This window comes from Diadema antillarum, unplaced genomic scaffold (genome assembly GCF_040938485.1).
Source record: "Diadema antillarum isolate AM-2024a unplaced genomic scaffold, OU_Dant_1.0 seq00000604_RagTag, whole genome shotgun sequence".
In the NCBI taxonomy this organism is placed as follows: domain Eukaryota; kingdom Metazoa; phylum Echinodermata; class Echinoidea; order Diadematoida; family Diadematidae; genus Diadema; species Diadema antillarum.
In genome coordinates this window covers 2321501-2344816 of record NW_027271532.1, presented here as the reverse complement: position 1 = coordinate 2344816, position 23316 = coordinate 2321501, and the positions used below count along the sequence as shown (strand labels likewise).

The 23316-nt window shown below is 38.0% G+C and overlaps 1 long non-coding RNA gene across 1 annotated transcript; it reads right to left on the bottom strand.

The window, feature by feature from the left end:
* Positions 1-252: 252 nt before the first annotated feature.
* Positions 253-1858, bottom strand: LOC139735902 (uncharacterized). Its single transcript, XR_011711232.1, has 3 exons — positions 1779-1858; positions 848-935; positions 253-387 (listed from the first exon to the last, which is right to left on the bottom strand). It is a non-coding gene; the product is annotated as an uncharacterized lncRNA (long non-coding RNA).
* Between the last annotated feature and the right edge of the window lie 21458 nt (positions 1859-23316).

Below are 23316 nucleotides of genomic sequence, written 5' to 3'. Positions count from 1 at the left end.
TCACACCATGACATTTATTCATCCTGCAAAGTCACTTGAATTTCTTGGTTGAAAGTTTTCCACTATCACTTGCATTGTTCAATGCCATCAAACACTAAGACAAAAATTGATCCATCTAGACTTTACCATCTGTTGTTGCAGCTTTTTGTAACATGATGGATATCCTCATTGCAGACATGCATTCATGTTGTTTACATAGGTCTAAAATAGTGAAAATGGGAAACTAGAACCTGTAAGTTTTATCATGCATACCTGTTTCACTTTGTCTTGGTGTAGGATGGTTCCTTGTGCCAATAGGGTAGCTTAAAGAGATCATGCCGGGCACAGGACTAGGTGTCAGCGTAGAACGTCCCACTGGCACTTGAGATGAAGGAAAAACTGAGGCCCCTACGATAAAAAAGATCAAACTTTACTAGATTGAAAAGATCTACAACTGGAATACATAAATACCTTATGGCTGTGTGTTAATTGTATTTTCTATTAGTATTTATACATAACTTTTTTACAAAGTGTGGTTGTATTACCTAGTCTAGAAGAACCAAAACAGGACAGACTACAAGTAAATACAAGTAACAACTACAAGTAATATCATCATTCATTGTACTAAGAATATCAAATGAATTTGCATATAAAATTGAAACCAAAATAGCTCAGTTCATACATTTCGTGTATTTCAAATACTTGTAATCATGCAAAACAACTGACCCAAGTTTCTTTGTTTATTGGAATACATGCTAATTACTCTTATTGACATGACAACAGAATATCTTGAGACACGATGGTTTCAAACAACAACAAAGAACGACATACAATTCACGCATAAGGAATAAAGACACAACAGATATACCTGACTTGTCAGATGTCACACCAAAAGTAGATGCTGATGAAGGTTTTTCATCCCAACAATCTGTATCTCTTTCTGCTGTGCAGTTTTGCTGTTAAACATGAAAGGAAAGGTGAACTTTAGATTGAGTCATTACAAGCCAATGCTCAAACTTCCTCAAACAAACTCTGCTTGGGAGAATGTACAGTGGCAGAAGAGGATACATAACAATTTATTTGGGGTGAACTACCCTTTAATTTCCTAAACTATCAGGTGACCTGCAAAATTCACAGAGATACAGCCCCATCACAAGATAGAGCCCACATCGTGTCACATCCCCCCCCCCCCCCCCCCCAAAAAAAAAAGATTGTGGACTATGATATCGCAGCAACCATGAAGCAACTGCCACAGATCAGATACTTGGCTAGCAAATGTGAATCACATACCTGTATGCAAATATTACAAACTTACTAACCATGCAAGTTGGATGAGCAACAAAGTAACACAAGTCTTGGTAATCATGTGAAGTAACGCTATCAGTATTTTAGTATTTTAACATTAAGTTTTGTCAGCATAATGTACATGCACAGCACATTATCTATTTCAAGTATTTGGCTCATCCTGCCTTGATATGTATGTGTGATGTGGGTTTAATCACATGCATATTATCTAATTGATACACTTCAGAAAGCATTGATACTGGTATTGGGCAATTCAAGAAACATGCAAGGGAATAAAAGTTATCAAATCTCAATAAGAAATGATGTTGATGTGATCATTATCAGTATCATCTACTCAGCAAACACCCTGTACCACACCTCCATAAATCTACATGCAGCGACAGGGCTGTGGTATATAGTTACTATGCAGTCATAAATATAGTCACAAATTGACTATTTCCAGTGTGTTCTTTTACAACATGACACAATTTCAATGTACAAGTACAAGATCTTACCTTCACACCAAACCTACATGATTGACATTCCAGGCACTCGCTGCAGTTATTCCAGTTTGGTGAATATGTCCCCTCAGGACAAGGTCTGCATGTACTGAAATTTAATTTGGAAAGAAAAACAAAGAGCAGGACAAGTATCTGTAACAAAATTAAGAAATGAAACAATTTCTAGGCGAACACAATTACATGGTGTTTGCTCCTGTATAGGGGAAAAGAATCATGAGGAAGCTTTATAAGCTATAACTTGAGTATTCTATGCAGTGATAGATCTATGGAGATACTGAAAGGAACAAGAGTCAACATTGAGTGTAAAGTACACGTTATCGTCTTTTCTTGACAATATGGAATTTGTGAGAATTCTAATGACATACAAACAATTTTGTGCATGCAAAATGAAGTTTTGTCAAGAATTGGTAAGACTTCTGAAACTGGCTATGAATTCAAAATGGTCTACTTAATCCATGTGTAAATATGAATTATGCAGCATTCATTGTAGAATAGTACTTTCAAAGGGAAACTTTATTTACCTTAGAACTTGTAATTTTATGAACACCTAAAACATTTCACAGAATCATTATCTTCTCAAGAGAGTGATGTTGAAAAGGCCTGCTTGGAAGGCAAAGAAGATTGATTCATGAATATATCAAGCACTTAACAAGTCAAATCATGACAATTTTATGTCTTTGTACAGTGGTACAAATGAAAATGATTACTTCTTGTAACTTACTCTTGCAATAAACTGCATTTGTCTGCTTGGTACATCCCTGCTTGACAAGCATGGCCAATCGTTCCTTTACAGTGGTTGAAAAGAGATGGGCTGTCATCCCTTCGCAAGCACTTTCTTTGCTAGAAGTGAAAAAGGCAAAGATGCGATATCAGTGACCATGTGAATGTGTCATGGAGCAGTGGAATATACTGTCCTAACCAACAAAAGACTTGCATGCAAATACAATGTTAGAGTGTTTGCTCATGAAATAGCACCCCCCCCCCCAAAAAAAAGAAAAAAAAAAAACCCAACAACAAACAAACAAAAACAAAAACAAAACAATCCAAAAACAGACTCAGACAGAAGGTGAACAAATTAGGTCAAACTTTTGGACAAAATTGTTGGTTCTTTACAACTTCAGGTTGCTAATAAAAGTGAATCATTCTTTGAGTATGCCTCTATGTGAAAAAAAAAACATAAATCCTAACAGCTGTGTATAATATGTTCTGACACTGCATTGTATGTGTATTGATTACAAGTGTGAACGTTTGCACATGGTTTTCGACATGCAGTTTACGTGTGGAAGATTGTAAGAAGTAATTTTTTTTAAAAATAAGTCTGATCATTGTCCCCTTCAGTATTATTGTTATTTATCTATCATGTTTTTTTCTTTGCAAAAAGTGAAAATGACACTATATGATACCCCTCTAGCCAATATTTCGTTGAGGTATGCCCCCTCACCATCACCATTCAATTCATTACATTGTATACATTGTACATCCTTTACATTTTCATTCAATTTCTCTTAACCTTTCGAGTTGTCTTTTACAAGTATTTGAAAATTGCACGTTCAAGAAAAAAAAAGAAGACATTAACTATTCTGGCAGCATTGCCACATGCTATATAAGTGATATATATATGCTATATAATGCTATATTAGTAAGTTTCAGTTAAAGTAGTACTACAGTAATACACTAATGAATGATTCCAAGATGAATTTACCTGCAAAGCAGAAGCACTGTGCCCTGATGTCTGCATCATGGTGACAGGGGTCGTTCAGAGGAGAATAGCTGTTTGTGGAAATGCATACCAATTTGCAGTCAAACACCTTGACCGATTGTGTGACTCTTTCTCCCTGTGACAGCAAGATGAGTATCAGGCCCACAGAAAAAAGTTAAAAGGATACTTTCATGAAAAGTATCATTAGCAAGTCATGGGAATATTATATTCCCATGACTTACGACTGAGTTTTCTTATACTTTATTGTATTGTGCAGTAGAGTACATTATCATAATACTAATAGCTGCGAAATATAAATGTCCTTTATTATTATCATTATTATTGTTCATATATTGTGACATCACAAACTGTAGCCTTCTTTATATGCAATGATGGACTTGCACAACGATAAACCAAAATTGTACAAATTCATAACTTTTGATTGGAATATCTCATTTCCCCTCAAAGTTTTCTGATCTATAAAATGCAATCTCTGCATTCACTAAATCAAGGTATAGGTTTGAGGTTGAACCCAAATAACATCTTACTTTTGTCCATTTCTACTCATGGAAACTGCAGAACTGGATCTGAGCATTCTATGACCATGGTAACCTAAGTAGTATTTCAAGATCCCCATAATACTATTTAAATGTGTCTCATGTAAAATTGCTCATGAATTGCATTCAAAACATTTAGACACACTACTTCATTTTTCCCAAACTTTACAGATCTGTTCATCTTTTATCTCATGCTTTTGTATTCATATTCAAAGGTCCCATTCAGGATGATTGCAATTTGAATATTAATTAAAAAAGAGCAAACCTGTTGTTACATATTATTTACCATTCAAGCTCATAGCAAATCCATTCATTTTCATTTAGTAAATTTATTGTGTATTTTAGCACCATTCCATTCATAGCCATTAATTTTGTCAAACGCATTTAAAAGCATTTAATTTAATACACAATACACTTTATAGTAGTACTAATGTATTGCATTGGCAATAAACCCAGCTAATGGCGTAAATGCATAAGCTGATCGGCCTTCCTCGTTACGCCTCCTTTATCATTTTGGATTGATATGAGCATGGCGGCGTGGCGTCTGCGCCACGCTCCTGACCCTCGCGTTTCTTTTTCATCAATAGGGTCTTTGTAGCCCTCGTTGAGTTCGAAATGAACATGTAGAATTTATCTCTTTCTCGTGTCACCACTCTGGACTGGAATCTTTGCTGTTTGACTGTCTGAATTTTAAACTTTGGACTACTTCAAGATCTACTTTGGATACCTCAACCCTCTAATGGACAACTTCGGTGTGCTTCGCGTGGCGGTCCTCTGTAAATGTGCGTTGCAACGCGGCTCGCGCTTCATCGTGCCCATACGCGTTTTTCCTCGTTTACTTGCGTGGGGTGAGTAACAATGCCAATGGATTGCTACAGTTCACAGCACCGTTACAAGCCTACAATATCAACTTCATGGACTGACTGGAATATATCTGAAATAGCAGACTTCTCCCATGGCATTAGGATGCAGTAAGAGTGAGTTTCTTTGACTTTGACTTTCAAGTTTCAATCTTTTTTGCCCTGAACCTGAACTTTGAAGCGTCAGTATGCCTAACAATCGATCAAATTCAAGCAAGCCTGGCCCCGGGTCCGGCAGGCTCAGGCAGTCAGTGGATAGTGCCGATGCTGAGCATGATTCTGTTCCCCCCGAATTCACCCTGTTAGATCTACACAATAACATTTCTAATTTGTCAGACAGAATTTGTGGCAAACTTGACAAACTATCTGACGAAGTTCGCTCCATGGGGAAAAAAATTGAGGATTTGGAGATCACTGTTGAATTCAATTCCCAGAAAATCGGCAAAATTGAAACGGAAGATCTACCCAGAGTGGAGAAGCGCACTAAAGACCTGGTATCAGAGCTGGAGAAAAAGATTACCCTCATGGAAATCTACAATCGTAAAAACAACCTCTTGTTTTATGGCGTCAAGGAGAGCCAGAATGAGGAGATCTACGATGTCCTGCGTCAAACCTTCATCACACTCGGTCTCGATGAAAGACGAGCAGCGGAAATTTCCATAGTAAATGCCCACAGATTACCACGTCGCAACAGATCAAATGATGCATCCCGAGGGTCATCTCAGCCCACGGGGTCCCAATCAGCTCCCAGCCCCATCATTGCCAAATTTCTCACCATTCCTGACCGAGATGCAGTGCTTAATGCTTTCGAGCAGTTACAGCGACAGCGTGGAAGAGCCTCGACCACTCAATCTGGGCCACCTCAGTACCCCAGGATCTCGGTGAGGACTGATCTACCTCCTGCCCTTAAAATGCGTCGCAGTATTCTAGCAACAGAAGCCTACAAGCTTCGCAGGGATAGAGGTGTCTCCACCAAGATTGTCCTTCAGGAGGATAAAGTTGTTCTTAAATGGAAAGAGAAAGGCTCTACTAGATGGAATACCCATGAGTATTAAACTGCCTCTAAAGACGTAACCCTGCTGAACCTGAAAAAAAAAAATGCATTTTCTCATGGTGTATCATTTGGTGCCAAGTTTGTTTGTTTTTTAAATTAGTCCTTCACTATTTCAGGTAAGGTTCTACACCTGACACATTTGAATATTCTTTAAGATTTCTCTACCTTGTCCAAAAATAAACAATAATGTGTTTAGTGTCAAGTTTTCAATGACATGTTCTTTCTTTGTTATCCTGACACTAAATAACAACACTGTGTATCCTGGGTGTTTATAGCCAGCCCAGGCCAAGAGGTGGCTGGAGATATTTTTTTACATTTAACCTTGAATGCTTGTGTCAGATTTTGACATGTTTGCTAGTTTTTTTACTACCACACTGCTGTGTGACTTTTTGTACATGTGCATATGTGTCCTTCCGGTTTTAGTGTTTTGTGTGTATAGTTCCCATGGCAACACCCACTATAATCTCCATTCAAATACAAGTGTATCTGGTATTTCGTCAAATGACTTACTGTTATTGAACACTGTAGTTATTACCAATGTCTATGGATAAATTGAATGCAATCCCTTATTGCAATCTATGCAATTGTTATGTTGATCCGCTGGTATGGAATGAATCTTACTCCTCTTGTATCTTATGTTCTGCTAATATATTACCTTTCAATCATCTTGATGAACTAAATTTTCAATCTGTGTTAAATGATATGCATGGAAATAGTGCCAGCCAGAATAGATTGGACGGCCTACAATTTGACGTACTCTCAGCTGGTGATGCCCTACTACAAAATCAGGGTCTTGATCCCGATGCAAATTTTTTTCAAAATTGCTATGATTTACAATCCAAGTATTATGATATTGATGATTTTGTTAGTCATTTTAAGGATGCTAATGCTAGTCAAGCTTTTTTCTCTTCAATACATTTCAATTCTAGAAGTGTTCAGAAGAATTTTGATCAAATTTTAAACTTCATAAACTTGCTCAAACTTGACTTTGATGTTATTGGTTTATCTGAAACCTGGCTCAAAGACGCCGACAAACTGCCTAATATACCAGGTTACAACTCTGTGTGTTATAATAGACGTGGGAAATTAGGTGGCGGAGTTGGTTTGTACATAAAGGACTCTTACTCCTATTTTGAGAGACCTGATCTGGCTAGTGATGATGGTATGTGTGAATCTATTTTTATTGAGATTTGTCAATCAGTAGGAAAAAATATTGTGATAGGCACTATGTATAAGCCCCCAGGTATAAATACGCATAACTTTAATGTTACTTTTGATTCAAAGATCTCACCGCTACTGAAAGAAAACAAATTAGTTTATATTATGGGTGATTTTAATATTGATTTATTAAAATATAGCACGGATAATGATGTAACTGATTTTGTTAACACACTTTTTAGTAACTATTGTCTCCCTCTTATAACGAGGCCTACACGCATTACCAATGCCACTACTACTCTGTTGGACAATATTATTACCAACCAGTTCAATAAGCCTATTCAAAGTGGACTGTTGTATTGTGATATTACTGATCATTTACCTGTCTTCCAGCTAACTGATCTAAATCAAATAAAAAGTGACAGACCAAGAAGTGATATTTATGTGAGAACTGTAAACAAAGACAGTATTGACGCTTTCAGGACTGAACTTGGTTCACACTGTTGGGATAATTTGTATACTATGGAAAATGTTAACGAAGCTTATGATTATTTTGAGTCTGTTCTGTCAGGGTTATATAATAAACACTTTCCCCTAAAGAAAAAAAGTCGGTGTGCAAGAAAGCTTAATCCCTGGATGACTGACAGTATTTTACGTTCTATCAAATATAAAAATTTGTTATATAAGAAATATATGCGTAAACCAAGCAACTTTAATGAATTAAAGTATAAACGTTTTAGAAATACTCTGAATGCTACAATAAGAAATGTGAAGAAACAATATTTTGAAAGGAAATTTGTTGCATATAGAAGTAATATTAAAGCAACTTGGAATCTTATAAATACACTTTTGAATAGAGGTGGTAAATGTGTTACTGATATGCAAATGAAATGTAATGGTGAATTAACTACTGACTCTCACAAAATTGCAAATGCTTTTAATTCATATTTTACTCAGGTTGGTCCAAATCTTGATAAGTTGATACCACAAAATAATTCTAACTTTATGAGTTATCTGGTGAACCCTTGTTTGAATACCATTTATTTTCATGCAACATTTGAAGCAGAAATATGTAGCATTGTCAACTCTTTTCGGAATAATACTGCCTCTGGAATTGATGATTTCAGTCCTCGTATAATCAAACATACAATAAAAGAAATCAGCAAACCGTTATGTCATATATTCAATTTATCTTTATCATCAGGAGTCTTTCCAGATAAATTGAAAATTGCTCGTGTAACCCCTGTGTTTAAAAATGGTGACAAATGTGAATTGTCAAATTACAGACCAATTTCAGTGCTTCCTTGTTTTTCGAAAATTTTGGAAAGGATTGTCTACAACCGTGCTGTCAAGTTTCTTGATCAAAATAATATTGTGGGTAGTTATCAGTACGGCTTTCGCAGCAACTATTCAACTTCCATGGCCCTAACTGACATTGCGAATAAGATTGTTGATACGTTTGAGGAAAATTCCTTTCTTATTGGTGTTTTTGTTGACTTGTCAAAGGCCTTTGACACAATTAATCATAATATTATGTTAGCTAAACTTAAGCACTATGGTTTTAGAGGTGTAGCATACAATTGGTTTAAAAGCTACCTCTCCAATCGATACCAATGTACAAAATATAACAGTTGTATATCAGACTTAAAGAAAATATTATGTGGAGTTCCACAAGGGTCTTTATTAGGACCACTGTTCGACTGTTGTTTATATTATACATAAATGACATTGGAAATTACGAGTTTCTAATTCCGATACCTCATCGTACATATTATATGCTGATGACACTAATATATTGTTCAGTGGTAAGGATCTTCCTTCTTTGCAAGATCAAGTAAATAGTAGCCTTTCAAAATTGTGTACATGGTTTCAGGCAAATCGATTATCTGTTAACCCCCGCAAATGTAACTTTATTGTTTTTAGTAATCGTAACAAATCATACGACACTGATTTTGTTAAAGTGGAATTGAATGATGTTCAAATTCCCAGGGTAGAGAAAACTAGATTTCTTGGTGTTATTTTAGATTCCAAATTAACATGGAAGCCTCATATACAAGAGACAGAGAAAAAAATATCAAAGAGCATTGGTATTATATCCAGACTAAGCTACATGTTACCTACTGATGTATTACGGATGTTATACTCCACTCTTGTTCTGCCCTATTTGTCTTATTGCAACATGGTGTGGGGAAGTACTTTTCAGTCCAGTCTAAAGAAATTGACTTCAAAGCAAAATAAAATAGTAAGAGTTATACATGGAGCGAACCCGAAATCTAAAGCAGGCCCGTTATACTCAGAACTAAAATTGCTTACTTTGAAAAATATCACCACCTATCAGCAATGTATTTTTGTATATCAGTGTGTCAACAAACTTATGCCTGACCATTTTGTTCAGTTGTTTGATATCAATCAGAATGTGCATAATTACAATACACGCTCCTCGTCATTAATGCATTTGCCCAGACCCAGAACCATGTCTTACCAACATAATATTCGTTTTGTGGGCCCCAAGAAATGGAACAATTTATCTAAAGACATAAGAAATGCACCATCTCAAAATTGTTTTAAGATAAGACTCAAGAGAAAGTTGTATTCATCCATATAAGGTAGTCTATAGTGAGGGCTGCTAAATTTCTCTTGATTATACTAAAATGAAATACATGTACATGTATGTACAATGTTGCCTTGTTTGTTACAGTATTACAAGTGTGTGTTTTAGGTTCTCTTTACCTCTCCTTAATGTATTTTTTTCTTTCTTCTCTTTTCTTTTCTTTCTTTTTTTCCTTCTTCCTATCTGTTTTCCCTCCTGCATCCCTAGCTTTAGTCTCTTGTGTATCTGTACTTCGTCTTGTAAATATGTGTATTTTAAACAAAAATGTCTTTTTAGCTATGTTTCAATCAGATTCAACTACATTTTCAAATGTTAAAGGTGCACTCACTTCAAGCTGTGCTTACTGAGTTGTCACCTCCAGTTTGTCATTACTGAATTGTTACTGCTGTTTATACACGAATTGATCTGGAAATAAATGTTCTATTGTTCTGTTCTATTGTCACATGGGTCAAAGCAAATATTTCTGGAAACACATAATATGGATGACACTGCTAATTGAAACATTGTGAATGTCATGAAATTTTCTAAAAAATTGTCCTATTTTGATAGATGATAAATGCATGAAAATGGGGCGACATCTTTCAACATCTTTCAATATCAAGCCTAAAATTCATCAATAATCATATCATATCAAGTATGCAAACGTTTCTCCGACATTAATTCTTTTCAGATTGCTCTTTGTTACTCAGAACGGCATAATCGTGATATAGTCCCCATCTCGGCCATAACGTCACCGGTGGGGACTAATAGAATCCCGACACCTACCTTGCACACAACTGTACATAATTACGTACATAATGTATAAAATCTCTCTGTGCTGCGCTTGTCTGCTCTCGTCTTGATTGGTCACCTCAACGCGCACGGGAGTTCTGTCTTCACCAAAGACGCTTAGAAGCTCACGCAGTCTTTGGTCTTCACACTCTCTATTATCTCCGTGTATCTCCGTCTATTATGGTCGTGATATAGTCCCCACTCTATGGGAAACTGTGTGCGAATTACACGGTGATGGGGACGATTTCACGACCATAGAGTAGCTCCTCCGTCTGTTATGCTCGTGATATAGTCCCCACACAACGATAAACTGTGCGTGTTTTGAATGGAGATGGGGATTATTCCAACAGTATTATACTCGTGATATAGTCCCCCCTCCACAGGGAACCCGTTGCGTTATACATGGCAGTGGGGACAATTTCCACAAGGTTTATCTTGCTCGGATTTATCGGACAAATGATTGCTTTGTTGTTGTTGTTGTTGTTGTTGTTGTTGTTTTTGTGTGACTTTCTTGAAGTTCGAATTCCCTCTCGTCAATCATTTTTCTTGTCATTTTCCTTTTCTATGTTCTACCGATTTTTGTTTACATAATATTGATGTGACTTCATTTTTTTTTTCTTTACACGTTTAGAGCATTGTACCGGATTCCTCTTTGAGTGGTTCATGAGAGAGAGAGAGAGAGAGAGAGAGAGAGAGAAGAGAGAGAGAGAGGGAGAAAAAAAAAACAAACCCTGACTCAATTACTGCCAGAATCCATTTACTACACTGAACAATGTGATGAAAACAAGTAGCCTATAATATATTTTTAGCATGCAGAACAAAAGGAAAGAAAAATGTTTCAATAACCTTATAACAATTAAGAATTCGGGGGGCCCGTTCGAGGCATGCAAGCGCAAGTTGGGTGCGTGCGTCGTGGTATTTATATTGATTTATGATGATAATGATGATGATGATCATGCAATGTCATTGCTATTGCTGTAGTATTATGTCAGTTAAATGCATTTTCCGTATTTTCCCTTTACTCTGATGCAATTTTTATAGTTATTTTTTTATAAATGTTATTACATTTTTGAATAAACGGAAAACTACTTTGAATTTTAAGGCTTTGATGTGGGTCGATTCAGCTGTTCTATTTCTTTATTCATTTTTTATTCATTTATTATCTCATTTATTTAGTCATAATTTTCTCTGCAGTTTGTGCACAAAACAGATTTTATGTTATGCAGTATTGTGTTCTACGTGTGTTCCGTACCTCTTGTTAAAAAGAAAAAAAAAATGTTACAATTAAGGCATAATGTTGAGAGGCCTTTGTCCAAAGCAAACGATTTTCTTATTGATAACGGTCTCCCCCACTTGCATACTCCACGTATAATTTCACATGATTACATATTTGTCATGTGAAATTCGACGTTTGCGTTTTCAGGACTGACTAGAAAATAAATTAAAATGCAACTATGTAATCAAATGCAGATCCCAAATCAAATGCAGGTGTATGAAATTACAGCTCATTTGCCTTTAAAGACAACTCTAGAAATAAAAAATGGAAAAAAAAATCGCTGTATTCAAACGCAAGAGCGTTGCAGAGACTGAGGATGTACGGTTTTCATACGAAACTATAGAAACTGCGTTTAGAACCATCCCTGAACAAATACGGAAGTCCGTTATTTTTTAAAAGACTTGCATTAGTTTTTCTTTATTTGTGATCCTATAGAAACTGCGTTTAAAACAATCTCTGAACATCTATATACGGAAGTGCGTTATTGTTGAAAAGACTTGCATTGTTTTTTTTTATTTCGTACGCAAAATTAAAAATTAATCGCAACTCTGAAAATGATATGCAAGTCCATTAAATCACACGGAACGCTAAAAAGACTTGTGTTTGATAATCATAAACTATAGACAATTGACAATTTGAACTTTGTTTCAAACTCAATTGCGTTAAAACGCAACAAACACTCTAAAACATCAAAATAAATGCAAGTCCATCAAATCACACGAAACGCTGTATTTCAACGGAAGAGCACAGCCGCCAGAGAAGACTTGCGATTTTGTACGAAACTATTACCTATACACACACAGCCCAGTCGCTGTACATGGTACGTCGCGACGTACCTGTGTATAGTTACGAAACTATAAGAAACTGCGTTTAAACGCATCTCTAAACATCACCGGAAGTGCGTTATTGTTGAAAAAACTTGTATTAATTGTTTTTTTTTTAATTTCGTACGCAAAATAAATAATCAAGATCCATTCTGAAAATCAAATGCAAGTCCATCGAATCACAAGGAACACCACGGCTTGCGTTTAATAATCATATACGAAACTATAAAATTGTACGAAACTCAGTTAAACTCAATTGCGTTCAAACGCAATTGTCCATAAATGCAAGTCCATCAAACCACACGCAACGCTGTATTTAAAACGCAATTTAAGCGTTGCAGAATCTCGGACTTGCAGATTTTGTACAAAACTAATAAAAGTCTATACGGAAGTGCGTAATACATTGTTGAAAAGACTTGCATTATTTTTTTTTTTTCGTTATGGCTACAGGAACTTTCGCCGTGACCGAACTTAATCTGCACTAGCCCGGGAAAGAAATCGCAACATTTACACATTTCAAACTACCGAAACGCATGCTGCTTCATGAAATGTAAATGAAGAAAAGGTAGCATGTTATTGTTACAGTTCGCTATGCCGAAGGTTTAAATCTCAGTCCAAAGTTATTAGTCCGACAATGGAAAGATGTTTGTTTTTACGAAGATTAGTAATCCGAAAGTTGTCGTTTTCAGATTAACAAACTTGACTTCTTTTTATTTCAGACGGGCCTGCACCGGCCGTACAGCGCGGTTAAATGTTGCGAATCGGAGCGCGAGAACAATTCATTTTCCGAGTATGGCAATAGAAATTTATAAGCAAAACAAATATGGCGACTTAAGGAAGGAAAATCACACATATTATTTCAACTCAGTCGGCACTGAAAAATTATCTCGACAGAATCATACGAATCGCAGCAACGCACAAGGAATATAAATCGCAATATACTTGCAATTTGGGGAATTTGCGTTTGATTTTTCAAATCAAGTTTAAAACGTAAAGTGTCTAGAAACGGGCACAGGTTTCCGATCCCGTTCTCTCAAAATCTCTCAAGAGATTTTGGAATTGTACGCTGTCGTCACTAATCCACGCGAGATTTATGCATGAACTAAAACATTATTGTTGCTAATGTCGGTATAGGCATGTTTTGGCGGCAAAAGGAAGGAGAAAGATTTGAGTAGCGATCCGCATTAGGCATCGTGGAAATTGTCCCCACTGACATACATAACGCAGCCGGTTCGCCGTGGAGGGGGGACTATATCACGAGTATTATATACTGTTGGAATAATCCCCACCTCCATTCAAAACACGCACAGTTTATCGTTGTGTGGGGACTATATCACGAGCATAACCAGGGAGGTGGAATCTTTCTTCCACCTCCCTGGCATAATAGAGGGGGATTGGCTACTCTATGGTCGTGAAATTGTCCCCACCACGTGTAATTCGCACGCAGTTTCCCATAGAGTGGGGACTATATCACGACCATATAATAGTGGGAGATACACGGAGATACGCAGTACTTATGAAGAGTGTGTGTGTCACTTTAGTGTGTGTTGTCTCACGGCTACTGACCAATCATGACGTCAGTTGCGTCAAAATCCGCAAGACTGGTACAGCTGTACACACTACGCAATACGTGCTACACTCTCAACTAGGTCGGTACTAGGTGGGATTCTAACAGTCCCCAACGGAGAGGTGGGGACTATATCACGATTATGCCCTTAGAACTATATTGACCCTTCGTGAATCAAGGAAAATATACTCTCTATAAGACCACAAGTTAGCATGGCTAGCAGCATATATTAAAGGGATTGTACAGTTATGGTTGAGACCTAATTTCAGGTTTCTAACAATTTTTGGTGAGATAATGAGAAACCTCTTATAAATGTGAAAGAGCATGTAATTCTATGAGGAATTCAATGTTTATTTGATGAAAATTGGTTTTGAAATGGCTGAGATATCAAAAAAGAGCGATTCTAATAAAGTGTGGGACCCACACTTTATTACGATCGCTTTGTTTTACTTTGTTTTTTGATGTTTCAGTCATTCCAAACCCGATCTTCGTCAAATAAACTTTGAATTCCTCTTAAAATGGCATGTTCTGTACTATATCATAAGTGTTTTCTTGGTATCTCGCAAAAAGTTAAAAACCCAATTCTCATCTCCACCAAAACTGTACTATCCCTTTAATACAATAATATAGAACCTAGGTCCTATATCCATATACATGCCGCACCAGCGACAACACCCAACACGTTCGTACTGTGGTTACAGCGCCCGAGGTTAGCATGGCATACATATCCACAGCTTAATTATTGCGTCAAAACCGAAAACCCTGTAACCAGCTAGATTTTCTTACCTGCAGAAAGAAGAGAAACCTTAGATTCCTCAAGACTGTACCATGGTTCTTGTCCCCAGCGAAAATCTTCCAAGATTTTCATTTGCGATTGTGGTAAAACCCGGTGGTATGAGTGAGGTATACTATTTATGCGTTCTAGCTGGTGGTACCAGGTACAACTGGGCTACGGGGGAATCCCCCACATAGACTGTTCGACTCCAGTCGAGATGTAGTCCCGATGCGGGGCTTTTTTCTTTTTTCTCACTCTTTCATACGCCCTCATTCCTTTTTTTTCCGAAACCAAGTGATCGCACGATTCCGAGAACTGCACGGGACCGACGCACTGCAGTGCTCTGCGTCTCCGGCGCAGCAGTTCCACAGCACTCTGAGCAGTTCTCGGGATTGCATGGCTATCACTCAGCTTAACACGTCCTATACTGCTAGTATAGTAAGTCTACTATGTACTCATCGACCACCTATTGAGTTTTTTTTTTTTAGATCGACCGCCCTCGCGCAATGGCTTTCTCGCGTATAAAATAAAAAAATACGTGTGGAACGGTGCGCAATACGTTGTCGAACATGAATACAAATCAAGAAAAATTAGGAAGATACAGGTACATAACCTGAGGAAACAGGAGGGAAAAGAATTAAAGAAAATCCTCATTAGTAATACACATAATTATTACCTATACGAGGGAGTTTTGCGAGGCAATTCCGGTTGTTATTTTGCAGGGTTAAAGGTCAGGAGTTGTTATTTTGCAGGGTTAAAGGTCAGCAGTCAATATGCTTTTTCGCCACGTCGCTGCGTAAATGAGCAAACAATCTTCCGGTTTGGGGAGGTGAGAAGAGAAAGAGTGGAATCTCTCTCCCCACCTCCCTGCTTTAAACGTAAACATTCCGATCGACCACGAAAAGAAAACATTCCAGGACGTCCAGGGTGCCAGTTATACACTCACCGCAGAAGAACGCTGATAAATCAACTCATACAAGGTCGACCACTTACAGCAGCACCAGGCAATGACTAGTCCATTTGTGATCAGTAATTGCACAGTGACCATCAGTTTTACAACTCTCAAACTTTAGAGAGAGAGGTAAAAATAAAGTGTAAGAACATTCAGAAGTATGAAGTTTGCCTGTTACAACTATATACATGTATCTTTGAAGTTGGCGTTGAATGATATACATTGATGAACAATTTTGCAATTATTCAACATGTTGATGGTCTACAGGTAGTCAAATGTGGCTTGATCTGTATCATATATAGTGTATAGCCGTATTTACATATTTTCTTAATTTACCTAGGGGGATATAGGTAATAATTATGATATTGACTGGCCTTTCTTTCGGGAGGTACCAGATAAATATTGCCCGCTCTGAAAACATATTGCCCTCGTCTTCGACTCGGGCAATATGCTTTTAGTTTGGGCAATATTTTCTGGTACTACAGTACCTCCCTCAGGGCCAGTCAATATTATATAATTATTACCTATACGAGGGAGTTTTGCGAGGCAATTCCGATTGTTATTTTGCAGGGTTAAAGGTCAGGAGTTGTTATTTTGCAGGGTTAAAGGTCAGCAGTCAATATGCTTTTCGCCACGTCGCTGCGTAACAGTAACAGTATGAGCAAACAGTGCAATCTTCCGGTTTGGGGAGGGGGGAAGAGAAAGAGTGAAATCTCTCTCCCCACCTCCCTGCTTTAAACGTAAACATTCCGATCGACCACGAAAGGAAAACATTCCAGGACGTCCAGGGTGTCAGTTACACGCACCGCAGAAGAACGCTGATAAATCAACTCATGCAAGGTCGACCACTTACAGCAGCACTAGGCAAATGACTTGTCCATTTGTGATCAGTAATTGCACAATGACCATCAGTTTTACAACTCTCAAACTGTAAACAGAGAAGTAAAAATAAAGTGTAAGAACGTTCAGAAGTTTGAAGTTTGCCTGTTACAACTACATATATCTTTGAAGTTGGAGTTGAATGATATACATTGATGAACAATTTTGCAATTATTCAACATGTTGATGGTCTACAGGTAGTCAAATGTGGCTTGATCTGTATCATATAATGTATAGCCGTACTTACATATTTTCTTAATTTACCTAGGGGGATAGGTAATAATTATGATATTGACTGGCCTTTCTTTCGGGAGGTACCAGATAAATATTGCCCGCACTGAAAACATATTGCCCGAGTCGAAGACGAGGGCAATATGCTTTCAGTTTGGGCAATATTTTCTGGTACCTCCCTCAGGGCCAGTCAATATTATATAATTATTACCTATACGAGGGAGTTTTGCGAGGCAATTCCGATTGTTATTTTGCAGGGTTAAAGGTCAGCAGTTGTTATTTTGCAGGGTTAAAGGTCAGCAGTCAATATGCTTTTCGCCACGTCGCTGCGTAACAGTAACAGTATGAGCAAACAGTGCAATCTTCCGGTTTGGGGAGGGGGGAAGAGAAAGAGTGAAATCTCTCTCCCCACCTCCCTGCTTTAAACGTAAACATTCCGATCGACCACGAAAGGAAAACATTCCAGGACGTCCAGGGTGTCAGTTACACGCACCGCAGAAGAACGCTGATAAATCAACTCATGCAAGGTCGACCACTTACAGCAGCACTAGGCAAATGACTTGTCCATTTGTGATCAGTAATTGCACAATGACCATCAGTTTTACAACTCTCAAACTGTAAACAGAGAAGTAAAAATAAAGTGTAAGAACGTTCAGAAGTTTGAAGTTTGCCTGTTACAACTACATATATCTTTGAAGTTGGAGTTGAATGATATACATTGATGAACAATTTTGCAATTATTCAACATGTTGATGGTCTACAGGTAGTCAAATGTGGCTTGATCTGTATCATATAATGTATAGCCGTACTTACATATTTTCTTAATTTACCTAGGGGGATAGGTAATAATTATGATATTGACTGGCCTTTCTTTCGGGAGGTACCAGATAAATATTGCCCGCACTGAAAACATATTGCCCGAGTCGAAGACGAGGGCAATATGCTTTCAGTTTGGGCAATATTTTCTGGTACCTCCCTCAGGGCCAGTCAATATTATATAATTATTACCTATACGAGGGAGTTTTGCGAGGCAATTCCGATTGTTATTTTGCAGGGTTAAAGGTCAGGAGTTGTTATTTTGCAGGGTTAAAGGTCAGCAGTCAATATGCTTTTCGCCACGTCGCTGCGTAACAGTAACAGTATGAGCAAACAGTGCAATCTTCCGGTTTGGGGAGGGGGGAAGAGAAAGAGTGAAATCTCTCTCCCCACCTCCCTGCTTTAAACGTAAACATTCCGATCGACCACGAAAGGAAAACATTCCAGGACGTCCAGGGTGTCAGTTACACGCACCGCAGAAGAACGCTGATAAATCAACTCATGCAAGGTCGACCACTTACAGCAGCACTAGGCAAATGACTTGTCCATTTGTGATCAGTAATTGCACAATGACCATCAGTTTTACAACTCTCAAACTGTAAACAGAGAAGTAAAAATAAAGTGTAAGAACGTTCAGAAGTTTGAAGTTTGCCTGTTACAACTACATATATCTTTGAAGTTGGAGTTGAATGATATACATTGATGAACAATTTTGCAATTATTCAACATGTTGATGGTCTACAGGTAGTCAAATGTGGCTTGATCTGTATCATATAATGTATAGCCGTACTTACATATTTTCTTAATTTACCTAGGGGGATAGGTAATAATTATGATATTGACTGGCCTTTCTTTCGGGAGGTACCAGATAAATATTGCCCGCACTGAAAACATATTGCCCGAGTCGAAGACGAGGGCAATATGCTTTCAGTTTGGGCAATATTTTCTGGTACCTCCCTCAGGGCCAGTCAATATTATATAATTATTGTTATCACATATTATTTGCCCTTTCAATGGATTTACGTACTTTTCAATGGGAAAGCGGGGGTCAGTTTAAAAAATGCGCTACCACAGGCGCAAGAACAAATTGTCCCGTGTGTTTATCGCCGATATTTGCGTGCGTAGGATGAGCGACAATCTGAGGATGGGGTATAGATCTGATGCGGTATTTCCTCTCGAAGGGAGACAAAATTAAGGTAAATCTGTCAAACATTTTCGGTGAAATAGTGGTTACAAATAAAGGCGGTCGATGAGTAGTAGGTCCAACGTACCATACTTAGTAGTACTGGGCGAAAAAAGATTCGATAAAAAGGGTCCTGTAGGCTGAGGCGTATTAGTCTGACTTCTAGACCCTCTGCTCGTACTTTCGCTATTCAGGATATGACGCCCTCAACGTCGAAAACTGGTATAGTTTAAGGTAGTCTGGTTTCCAGACCCTTTGCCCAACTGGACTCCGCGGGGACGAAGTTGCCGACTTTGCCGAAGAACGGACAAAACCACCAAAACTACTAGTAGTCTTTATCAGTTTTCGACGTTGAGGGCGTCAATATCCTGAATAGCAAAATAGTACAAACAGAGGGTCTTGAAGCCAGACTAAGTTTAAGGTATGTTGCGTAAATATTGTTAGAGGAATGATAAACGCCAGATAAATTCAAATAACAACAACAACACCGGCGTAAATACTCATTCTTGAGTGATACACGCCATTAAACCAAAACAACAACAACAACAACGACTTTGCCTTCGGCAACGGCGGCGACTTCGTCGCCACGGAGTCCATTTGGCAAATGGTCTAGAAACCAGACTAGAGGCGTATTATGTATGTGTGTTTTTTGGGGGGGGGGGGGGGGGGAGGCGCTAGGCGGGGACGGGTTTTCCCCCATCGGCAACGTACCCCACTGCGGCATAGGCCATCATGCTACACACTAGTATTAAAGCGGAAGTACGTCCAAAGTGCACACAACCAGGCACGCGCTGATGCGCACGCGAAAGAATAACCATTTTGAAACATGGTAGAAACATGTAGCTAGTGGATCTACTAAATAGTTTGTACTATAAAAACGTTAGTAATTAGACAGTCCGGAGGAGTCTTGTATTTTTTTCGGTTGACGTTACATGTATCGTTCTCCTGTGTAGGAGGGGATATCGTGAAGCCAGACGCGTCTCCGCTGAACACGACGACCAGGTACAGACCGATCTTTCGGTCAAGGTAGGTACATTGTACATGTAGTACAGTATATCTCGGAGAGTCGTAACCTGCTGCGCGCTGCTGTGGTGGCTGCATGCAGTATCGCTGTCCTTCAGTTCCCGTGCGAACGAGTTACGAGTTTACAAACAACCTTCCTTCTACCTACCCACCGCCCACTTAGTTCTACTTCGGTAAGTGCCCAGCCATTCAACTCCTGCTCTTACAAAGTTTAAAAATCTTAAAAAGAAGATGTGATTGTAGTTTCTAACTGGAATAAAAGTTCAAGAAAAACTCGTGAAGATGGACTCCTTTAAATACGTGAGGTGAGCCCGCCTTGTCATCCATATTGCCTGGCATCAAGTGCTGCTAAGAATAAGATCATTGCCTTCCATCATTGCTTCCGAGACAACAAATGTAGGCCTATCAAGTAAATTACACTATCTCAGAGAGTTATTCTAATCTATCAAGAGGAGAAAGGAGGGTTAGCCAGCAGGGTAAGCAACGTCATCAATTGTAGTCCCAGCCATCATAATCCCAGCAACTTACATTGGCAGAAATGACCACCTCCTCAAATACTCGGTCCCGGAAGCCACAATTGATCCATTCAAATATTCATTCTTCCCAAGAACAACAAAACTGTGGAACCGCCTACCATACTCTACAGTTACTTCAAGAACACCTACTGCCTTCCAAGAGGCTGCCCTCCCATCTATTCGGAACATGCAGCCCCCAGTAGGATCCAGAATACTATAAATTCACCGGCTTGGTTTTTACTTGCACATGGCAAATTTTTATTTTGTACAATTGATTATAATTGCCATCTGTAAATACACTCTGTCCGTCGGCCGTTGATGTCACCTTGTACCATCCCAGTATAGCTTCCCACGAAAAGCTGCAACAGGGATTACTCCTTCAAGGTTCAAGTCATTATCGGTGCTGCATCAGGAAAATTCGATCTAGACAAATCTTTGGACTTCGTCATAGCAAATCATATATCACTTTCATACCGATATTTGAAACTTGAAAGGGTAAAATCAGACAAAGGTAATGTCTAATGATTAATCAATGGGAGCAGTTCTGGCATGAAACAGGCATGGTTAGGCGTAAACATAGCCAAAGGTATGGAGTTTGAAATTGTTGCGTAGCCTCTAATATGGCCCGAATTCACAAAGGTGGTACAAATGAAACCATGGTTTAAACCATGGAGCGCCAAGTGTCGCATGGAATATTTCGTTACGAAATCAATCATTTCGTCGATGAAATGATTATTTTGTAACGAAATGACATTTTGTAACTAAATGAACATTTCGTCCACGAAATGATAATTTTGTTAACGACATGGTCATTTTGTAGACGAAATGACCAATTTCGTAATGAAATATTCTGTACAACACTTGGCACTCCATGGTTTCATTTGTACCACCTTCGTGAATTCAGGCCAAACAGTCTATGCTCACGACAACATTGTCCATTGTCATATTGAAGCAAATTAATTCACTGAAGATAAGTGTGAAGAACGTTACAACACACAAAACTGCCATGGCCAAAGATCTGTCTGTCTGGAGGAGTCTTACTCTTATTTTATTTATTGATTTTTTTTATATATATATTTTTTTAATGTTATCGCTCTTCTTCGTATAGGACGGGATCCATGATTGAAGCCAGATGCAGTCTCCATGGAACATATCCCTGATGACCAGATACAGACCCAAACCTAACTTGCATTATTAACCCAAAAAGCACTAAATTTTACATTTGCTAGGTTATTGTTATTGTATGATGTATGTACCACAATTGTAATTTTTATGACAAGTATTCAGATTTTTCATATCAAAGAAGGGCATTTATAGTTTAGATGATAATCATTTTATTTTCTAGTGTGTACATATAGGTTAGTTCTTGGGCTTGTGAGGCAATGAAATCAATACCTCATTAGATTTGCATATCGTCAGCTGAGCATGAGAAGGGCTTTAAGTTACCTAGTGGCAACTAATGAGGTTGCTACTTACATTGTATCATGAATACATAAAACTTGATATTCCATAATCTTCTAAAGTCTAAAAGTTCCAAGTGTAAGAAAAGAACATACTTCTTCTTCTTCTTCCAGTCTGGTACAGTCTGCCTCTGGCGTATTATCGTACCTTATACTGCCAGTCTATTTGTTGGAATTTCTAATCATTCTAACATAAAACCAGCTTAAAGATGGCATGTAATTATGAATTATTAAGTTAATAAATGTGTTAATAATGTGTTACTTGAGAATGACATTAATTTTGGCAATTCTTCATAAACTTGATGAAACTTTGTGATTTCACTGGAAAAGTGGAATTTCACCATTTTTACAAATTTCATGAGTGGTGTGATTTTTTTAATATGTAAAACCTGAAGACAAAGGAGGTCATGTTAGATGTTCATCCCATTAATGGTGGCATGAGTATCTTTACAATGAACATCCGTAACAGTTGCATCCTGCATTCACTTCCCCTTGAAACACACAGTTACTGTAAAACCAGAAACACTTGACATTTTACTTTCCTGGATTGCTACCAGCATTCAATGCATTGTGGAAAAAACAAAACAAAACAAAACAAAACAAAACAAAAACCTTTGGGGAATCTTTGCTCCTCACAAAATTCTCAAAAGTTTCATGCATGCACAAATTTCTTGTTTTACAGGAGTTAATATGAACAGAATTTGAAGGACATTATGTTCTTGGGAGATCTCTGATCTAGGAGAAATTGCATAGAGTGAATTTCATGTACATGTAGGTGCACATACATTGCATGCTGTCTTTGTCAATGAGATAATTCACAAAATATGATACCTAGTTTTTTATCAGTGGTTGATAAATGGACTGATTTGACAAATGACCAATTGATTGATTGTTCTGAACCCTATAGCAGGGCTCGACACTAACGGTGGCCCGGTGGCCCGGGGCCACCAAAAATGAAAGTCGGGCCACCAAATTTCAAAAAAGGGCGAATTTGGTGGCCCGCTTCGGGCCACCCAATTTGTTTGAAAAGTATGTCAATAAATTCGTAACTTTTTGCGCCGGAAATTAGCAGTTAAATTTGTTCAAAGGATGGATGAAAAGGACTGAATGAGTGGCTGAGAGTGAGTGTTGCAAGTTTGTTGAAGTTTATTTATGAGTAGATATGTCCAACTTCTAATTCTTACTATCATAAATCTTAAATATTTGACTCATTTAAAAAAAAAAAAGGACTTTTAATGTTTTTTATTGTTTTTTTCGGGACACCAAATTTTTCTCTCGGGCCACCAAAAATGTGAAATTTAGGATTTTGGTGGCCCATCGG